We start from the raw sequence: 8,792 nt of genomic DNA on the forward strand, positions 1-8,792 counted from the left end.
GCCACTGCAATAACCTGGCTGAAGAACATAGATTAGCAATTTCTGGGTCATATGGTGCACACCCACTTCAGAGAGGGAAAAACTGAGGCTCAGAGAAAGGCCTCAGGTAAGCTGCTAGCAGAACAAAGACTCAGTCCTCTTGGTTTGCTCCTCACTACATAAAGACATATTCACAGAAATTAAAGACGAGTCAGTAAATCCTTCCTTTACACAGAGTTCAGCCAGCACAGGTGATTGCCTTTTCTGAAGAGTTCTTCAATTATACTGATTCTAACTACACTTCTTTAGCACTCACCACATGCAGGCACTGTGCTCACCACCTAACATCTCACCCAGGACATGGCTTCCCATTTTACACACAAGGAAACTGACAGGGGGTGCAAAAAGAGAAACCGAGCCCATCAGGAAGGTCAACGAAAATACCACTGGAAGCAAAAAGTTTGCCGCTGAAGCTGCAGGTAAAATGCCAAGGCAAAGAGAGAGGCCTCACTGGTCCACTTGGAAGCCACGGTCACTGTGACTTAAAGCTTTGTCATTCCAGAAATGCAGACCTCTCCTTTCTCCATCACCACCTTTCTCACCCAGCCAAGAACTGCACTGAGGAAGGGCCAGCTGGAGTCCCAGCCTCCTAGCAGCCTGTCACCCTGGCACAGCCCACTGTAGAAACACCACTGCCGGCCCCTGCACCGGTGCCACTCCTGAAGCATGCCTCTGCTCATGCCCCCGCCACCCCCGGACTGTGTCTTCCTCCCTGCCCCTCAGTACAGAGCCCACCTGGGATTTCTAGGATGGTTCAGCCCAGGCCCCACATGAAGGGGACTGCAGACAGAGAGACCACGGCCCAGCCTGGGGGTCCCTCTGCAGGCTTTGGCATGGAAGACAGGCTCTCCTGTGTACACTGGGAGGGGCCAACCTGAGTCCTGGGGCCAAGTCCCCAGGGAGGGGTCAGTTAGCATCTTGCAAGGAGTCTGAGTGCCAGGTTCAGCCCTACCCACAGACTCCAGGGAACATCCCACTGCTACCTCCCTCTCATAACCCACTGAATGTTTCCTTTCCTTTTTTAAGAATACCCTTATTTACTGCTTATCTCACCTGCTCCCTCAGTGCTGCCATTGGCTCTCCTGTTGAATGATAATTGTCCCTCTTTATTTTGTCCTCCCTACCACTCCTTGCCAACCTCCGTGATCTCATTTTTACTGTTTTCTCAGCTTGTACTTATTTCATTTGATCTTCTTTGATATTCCTGTATTTTTTGTTTATTTTTACTCTTGGCACCCTAATGGGTTTTCACTTTAAATTTCCCAGGCCAGCAATCTTTTGCATCACCCATTCTATTATCTGAGCCTTCTGTAGATTTAATCCTTGGTTTTCCTGAGGCTGGGGAGGGCGGAGGTGGCATCCCTGCACCACCTTGCCTGAGCCACCAGGGCAGGACCCACTGTTGTGGCCCTGCCCACACCCTCTGCACCCTTCCCGTGGCACTGCCAATGGCACAGTGCAGACGCCCATGGCTGGCAGCCCGGGTCGGGGAGGGCAGACTGGAACCACACCCCACTGGAGCCATGCCCCCGGCCAGTGAGGAGGGAGAGACTCACACGCCGTGTGTCCCCCCTGCGTGGGAACACCCACCCCGTCTTTCCACGGCAAGGCCCTCTCTTTGTCCCCATCATACAGCCAGGAAACCAGCGCTTGGGACAGGTGCTCAGTCTGCTTAGAACCGATGAATGCAAAAAGTTACCTGTATGGCCAGGCGCGGTGGCTCACACCTGTAATCCTAGCACTTTGGGAGGCCAAGGCGGGCGGATTGCTCAAGGTCAGGAATTCGAAACCAGCCTGAGCGAGAGCGAGACCCTGTCTCTACTATAAATAGAAAGAAATTCATTGGCCAACTAAAACTATATAGAAAAAATTAGCCGGGCATGGTGGCGCATGCCTGTAGTCCCAGCTACTCGGGAGGCTGAGGCAGGAGGATCGCTTGAGCCCAGGAATCTGAGGTTGCTGTGAGCTAGGCTGACGCCACGGCACCCTAGCCCGGGCAACAGAGTGAGACTCTGTCTCAAAAACAAAACAAAACTTACCTGTGTAAAAAACCACTTCCTTCACAAAAGCAAGGAACCCCAGAGGTCTGGCCCCTGGACCCAGGCTCTCCAGGCAAGGGTGGTGGCAGGACCAAACAACAGCTTGGGCCCATCTGGGGCTCTCATGCTGACACTCAGAGCTCCCCTTGGCCCCCAGCAAGCTCGGTCCCTTCCTCAGGGCCCTCCAAAGGTCACATAACACAAGCTGCAGTTTGCTCAAAAGCATCAACAGGCCAGGCGCGGTGGCTCACACCTGTAATCCTGGCTCTCTGGGAGGCAGAGGCAGGCGCATTGCCCAAGGTCAGGAGTTTGAAACCAGCCTGAGCAAGAGTGAGACCCCATGGTGGCGCATACCTGTAGTCCTAGCTACTTGGGAGGCTGAGGCAGCAGGATTGCTTGAGCCCAGGAGTTTGAGGTTGCTGTGAGCTAGGCTGACACCAAGGCACTCACTCTAGCCTGGGCAACAAAGTGAGACTCTGTCTCAAAAGAAAGCATCACCAAATGCCAAGAGACAGCAATAGGGAAGTAAGGTTCACGTCCCAGGGACAACCTGTGAGAGCTGTCATCTCAGTCCAGGCCTCCTAGGGCAGCCCATGTCTCAACCGACGCCTAAAGCAGAGATTCTCCAAGTGTGTGCCCCACAGCCTGTATCTAGGAGGTTCTTCAGAGGATGCTCAGGATTTCTGGGGCTCTGGACCCCACCGCACTTCCACTGTCAGCCTTGCATATGGGTGCTGCGAGTCCAAGTGTGTGACAGAAAGGCTTCGCTACTGCAATTCAAAGGTTTGACACCATAACCCTGAAGAGGTTCTCCCTGAGCCCTAAGGCTGGCCCAGTTCCCTCCCAGGTTGTTCCTAGGTCCCCTGCTTCCCAGCCACAAGGCCTGCCTAGGGTGCCTCCCCTCCTCTCTCCCCCACCACTGAGCTCTGGCAAATCTGCCATTTTGCACTTTGGGGAGCACCCAGTTCCCCAGGTGACTGGCAGGACCTGAACCCTGGCCTGTCTGCCCTCAAAGCCAAACTCAGGCCCCCACAATCTCGTCAGCCACAGCCCAGCTGACCCAGGACATGGAGTGCCACAGAGCGCCCCCTCCCCCCTGCCCAGAGCTCCTGCTGCCCCTGCCTCCTGCTGTCCCTGCCATCTAGTGCAGTGTGTCCCCAGGCTGAGCTGAGACCTCTAGCTGAGTTAGGGAGGGGTGCACATTCCAGGCAAAGAGGACAGGAGGGAAGTACAGAGGGGGAAGCAAGTGCAGGAAGGCAGAGGGGACAGCAGCAAGATGGGAAGTAGGAGCCAACAGATGGGCGGGGTGGAAGCTGTCTGAATGGTCCTGGAGGGAGATGCTCAGGCCAGAGGTGCTCCTTCCCAGACACATCTCTACAGAGCAGGGTCTGGGGTGGCTCCGTGTCAGCCAGAGACATGTCAACCATTGTGTCTTCAGTGAGCACCCCAAGGAAGCCAGAAGGCCACTGACACACAAAAGTAAGTCCAAACAGGGGCGTGAAAGGCCCTTGCCCCCTGGCTACCAGGGAGCTCATGGGAGAATGTCCCATCTTGGTTCTACATGTGATACTCTGTGCTAGTCACATGTCCTCTGCCCTCCCCAGGAATGAGGCTGCAGGTGTCCACACATGGGGTGGAGCCCTAGGGCTCACCAGACCCAGTCCTAGCCTGCTGCTCGTCTATGATGCGGTACCTGAGGGTCAGCCTGCACACAGGGCCAGCTACACAGCGGAGGCCCCAGACATTTGAGAAGTGGACGTGAGAGCTCCACCCCACCGCACCCCTCCTCATCCCATCCTAAGTCAGGTGCGGCCCAGGACTCCCACCAACGCAGGCTTGCAGTGTCTGAGAACCAAGCCCCCTCGCCCTCAGGGGGCCAGGGTAGGGGAGCTGCATCCACCTGGAGCCCTCACTCTTCCCACAGAGTCCCTTCCCCAGACCCAGCCCTCCAGCCAGGTGCAGGCCCTAACAGCCGTGAGCACCCTGCTCACGGACACACCCATTTCCAAGAGCAGGTTTTCTGGCCTGTAAACCTCTTGCCTTACCCAGCAATGAAATGAAATTGTGATTGATTTTCTCTGTCTGGGCGTCACGGTGCATTTAGCACCCTGTAAACCTGAAGAGAGGAGGTGCTACCTCCCAGGATGCTCCTGGAGACTGGGCTTGGCGCAAGAGCTGCCCGGGGTCCTTCAAATGAGGCAGGGACACAGCAAGGGCCCCGAATCCACTGCCCATGTGCTGGGCAACCTTGGGCAAGGTCCCTAACTTCCCAGAGATTCATCTGGAGAATAGAGAGGGACTCAGGACTTTGACATGGGGGGACAGGAGAGGGAGTGGGACGGAGCAGAGGCCCCAAAGGGAGGCCCCCAGAAGAGGAAGGGGACTTGCATGTGCCTAACTGTTGCCAAGCACCAAGCCTGTGCACCGCAGTGCCACACACGCCTTACTGTGGGGACAGACAATGGAAGGAGAGGGAGGTGGAGTCAGGGACAAGGGCCTGAAGATCAGAGGCCCACAGGGTGCAGGCCACCCGGGATCAGGACAGATCAGTGTCAGAGGGGGAGGGAGAAGGGGCCTCAGAGATCAGAGGGCAGGGGCAGGGCCCAACCACAGAAGCACACGTGCTGTCCTCCTGCCACCCACTCCTCTCCTGTTCCCTGCCTGTTCATGACCTACACAAGACTCTGTGAGAATGGGGTTCTTATCCCCACTCTACAGATGAGAACATTGAGCCTCACAGCAGTAAAGTCACTGGACACTTAATGAGTATGGAAGGCTGAAAATGCCCCCAAAAGAAGTCCATGTCCTAATCCGTGTTACCTGTAACTGTGGCCTTCTTTGGAGGAAGCATCTGCAGATTTGATTAAGTGAAGAATTTAGAGATGAGGGTGTCCTGGGTGGGCCCTACCCGCCATCACGTGTCCATGGAAGAGAGGCAGAGGGAGACTCCAGGGGAGGCAGTGTGACTGCAGAGACAGGCTGGAGTGGCACAGCCACAAGCCAAGGAATGCCAGCAGCCACCGGCGGCCAACAGAGGCAAGGAGCGGATTCTGCCCTGGAGCCTGAGCGGAGCGTGGTCCTGGCAGATTTCAGACTCCAGGCCTCCACAACTGTGAGAGAAGCCACGCTGCGGTTCGAAAGCACCCGTGTGCGGTGCAGTAGGTCCCCCTGTCCACAGTTTCTCTTTCCTCAGTTTCAGTTACCCATGCTCAACTGTGGCCTGAAAATATTAAAGGGAACATTCCAGAAATAATTATAAGCTTTAAATTGTGTGTTGGTCTGAGTAGCATGAGGAAATCTCCTGCCATCACACTCCATCCTTCCTGGGACGTGAACCCTCCTTCTGTCCAGTGTACCCACACAGCAGAGGCGACCTGCTGTCTCAGCCATCAAGTCGAAAACACAGTGTATGTACAATTTGTTCCATCTTCAGTTTCAGGCATCCACTGGGGGTCTTGGACTGTATCCTCCAAGGGTTAGGGGGTACCCCTGTAAATTGATACAACAGCCACAGGAAATGAACATAGTGAAGAAATCAGGGCAAGAGCCCAGATCAGCCTGGCATGAGCCACCAGGGCCTGTGTATGGAGACAAACTCCAGCTCATTTGAGGAGAAAGACCCAGGACCAGCAGACCGAGCTCTGCATCAGCTCAGGCCTTGCACACCTTGGCAGCCACACACCCCGCCCCAGGCCAGGGTCCTGCACCAGCCTGAGGGGGCCCACAAGACGCAGGGGGTGGGAATTAGTGGCACAGGCCTCAGGGACCACAGCACGTGTGTCCACGGCCAGCTGCAGTGGCCTCCACTCTACACTCCATCCCCATGTAGCAGTCCACTCCAGCCCTATTTCTTAAAACACAAAAGGTCCTTTGTTTCCTATATATAAAAGCTTGTTTTAATGTCTGGCTTGATTTAGAAAATGCCAGAAAATGTGGAGAAGAAAATTTTGATAACCCATAACACTACCTCCATGTTCTTCCCTTGTGGCCCTTTCAGACCAGTGAGGCGCTGGCTGAAGCTCTGCTCCGGCTGATGAAGGCAGAGCCTCAGGAGGAGGAAGACTTCGCTCCTCTGCCTCTCCCTTCCTCCTACCTGGAAAGCAGACGGGCCATCCAGAAGACAGGCTGCCATCTCATGACCTTGAGAAGCCAAGCGAGGGACGCACAGCCTACGTTCCAGGACGGGGGGGGGGGCAGGGGCTCGCTCTACCAGCCCTGGGTGCATGAGCCCGCTCCACCCTCATCCTCGTCAGCTCTGCAGTGACCTTCCCAGTCACCTGTAACTGAACACAAGTCCTCACTGATACCACCAACCAGAAACAGCCGCCGCGAACACTGTGATGTTCTTCTTCCTGTCCTTTTTTTCTATTCACCTATTATTTTGAAAGAGAAACAGACAAAAGTATCACTACCTAAAATTAATTTTTTTTCACTTCTTTCTTGCCTATCTCCATCTAAAGAAGGAAAGCCCAGTAAAGAGAGGGATAGTATTTGTCTTGTTTACAATTTTAGTCCCAGTACCTACAAGAATACCTGGCATGTCTAATACATGTTCAATAAGTGTTAAGTCAATTAATTAGTGAGTGAATGAACATTTTAATGTGAGCACTTCCCCCTACTATGGAATTCTTTTCTGAAAATATAATTTTTAATGGCTGATTACATTTCTAGCTCATGGATCTAGCATACTTTGTTTAATCATTCATTTGCTATTAGACATTTTTCCCAATTTTCACCATTCTACACGATGCAACCATAAAAATACTTATACATGCATTTTCAGCTTTTATGCAATTACTTCTTAGAATAAATGCCTAGAAGTGGAATTGCTAGGTCAAAGGTTATACATAATTTAATTCTCTTAATAGATATTTCCAAAATTGTCCCCAAAAGCTGTTTTTAAACCTATTTACACTTCCATGAGCAATTCATGAAAGTGTTTGTTTCTCTGCACCTTCACCAACATTAAGCATTATTAATTTTTCATTCTGGTAAGTGAAAAATTGTATCTCAAAGTTGTTTTAATGTGCATTTCCTGCTCGCTGGGAACACTGACCATTCTTTTGCCTGTTTGTGGATCTTCAGCAGGTCACTTAAGGTAGGTGGCCTGCATCTGCCATCATCTGCAGATGTGTGACCACAGAAGGGTTGGGTCCCCTGGGCCTACCTGCCAGCCTTGACGGGTGTCCAAGCCCCTCCTGGAAATGCGGGGAGGGCAGCCAAGGGCTAGACCCCTGAAGTCCATGAGATTCCTGGACTAAACCATGACAGGAAGCTGGATCCACGCCCCTGGGCCCCCGCTGAGAGCCATGGTGGGTGAGACAGAGCGTCCTAATGTGAGGCTCTGAGCCTGGGTGTGGGGGTTGGGGTGGGAGGAGGCCCGGGCTGTTGGGGCCTGGCAGGGAAGGGAAGCTGATGCCAGGCCCTGAGAAACCTAAAAGGCTGTTAAGGACTTCTGAGATACCCAGGCTAGGCTTGACTAAGGTGGAGGGGAAGAAGGCTTGGGAAGGAAGTGGGGGCGGGGATGGAGACATTCCAGGAGGCAGGCCTGCACACCCCGCACAAGCAGAAGCACGGAGCAGGGTCAAGCTTGGATGGGCACCCCACAGCCAGCAGGCGCCTGGGCGCGTGCATCACTCTGGCTCCGTCCCGCCCGGCTGGCCCAGAACCTTCTGATGCAGGCCACAGTGGGGGTCCTTAAAACATCTCCCGACCCCCACTCTGTGCCTGGCCCGGGCCAGCCCCTGAGACACCATGCAGTCACCCCATTTCACAGACGGGAGAGTCGTGCACCGCGCGAAGGGCACAGTCGAGGCCCTCGGGGCTGCGCAAGCGGCCGAGAAAGAGCCACGCGGACGGGGAGGCGGGCGCCCTGTCCCGAGAGCGCCCCCGGCTGGACGGAGACAGCGGCGTCCGGCGCCCGTGCCCACCGTGCGGGACCCGAGGCGGCGCCGCCAGGCGCGCAGCGAGGGCGCGGCCGGGCGCGGCTTCCCAGGCTGAGCCGCCTGCGCCGCCCGGGGCAGCCACGGTGCCATGCTGCCCCCTGCTGGCGGCCGGGGGAACGGCCGGGCTGCGGCCGCGCGAATCTCCCAGGAGGGAGGACCCGGGCGAGGACTTCTGACCTGGGCGGAGAGCGGAAGGCTGCTGGGCGGTGCCACGCCGAACAGAGACTGGTCTCAATGGAAATAGCAACGGCCAACATTACATAGCATTTACTCTGAGCCAGACACTGTTCTAACTCTTTAGACACATTGTTGACTCATTAAATCCTCGCTCAGTGCTTTGCAGGGAGGCGCTCGTACGATTCCCATTTCACAGGCAGAAATGAGGTGCAGAGGTTTTGTGACTTTCCCGCTAGTACGGGGCAGAATAGGATTTGAACCAGGCCATTCAACCATCTGTCAGTCAGCAAGGCCCCTGAGGGAGCCTGTCTTTACATACCCGAACAGGAGTCACTTCCTGCGCGGTTTTAGAGTCCTACCCCATGGCCAGGCCACTGCTGAACAACAGCAGGCAGGTTACAGTCCTGTAGCCTGGACTGTTAACCACCCTCTGCTTGGGCCACATGGATGGGCCAGGCCTGGATTTCCCTTGGGTCTGTTGGGGACTGCGCTTGAGCCTTCCCTGGGAGCTGTAAAAGGCCAGGATCCCAGTAGATGCCAGAATCCAAAGTAGTGACTCCAATATCCTCTTCGTGGGCCACCCAAGATCCCA

This window comes from Microcebus murinus, chromosome 14, assembly GCF_040939455.1.
Source record: "Microcebus murinus isolate Inina chromosome 14, M.murinus_Inina_mat1.0, whole genome shotgun sequence".
In the NCBI taxonomy this organism is placed as follows: Eukaryota; Metazoa; Chordata; class Mammalia; order Primates; family Cheirogaleidae; genus Microcebus; species Microcebus murinus.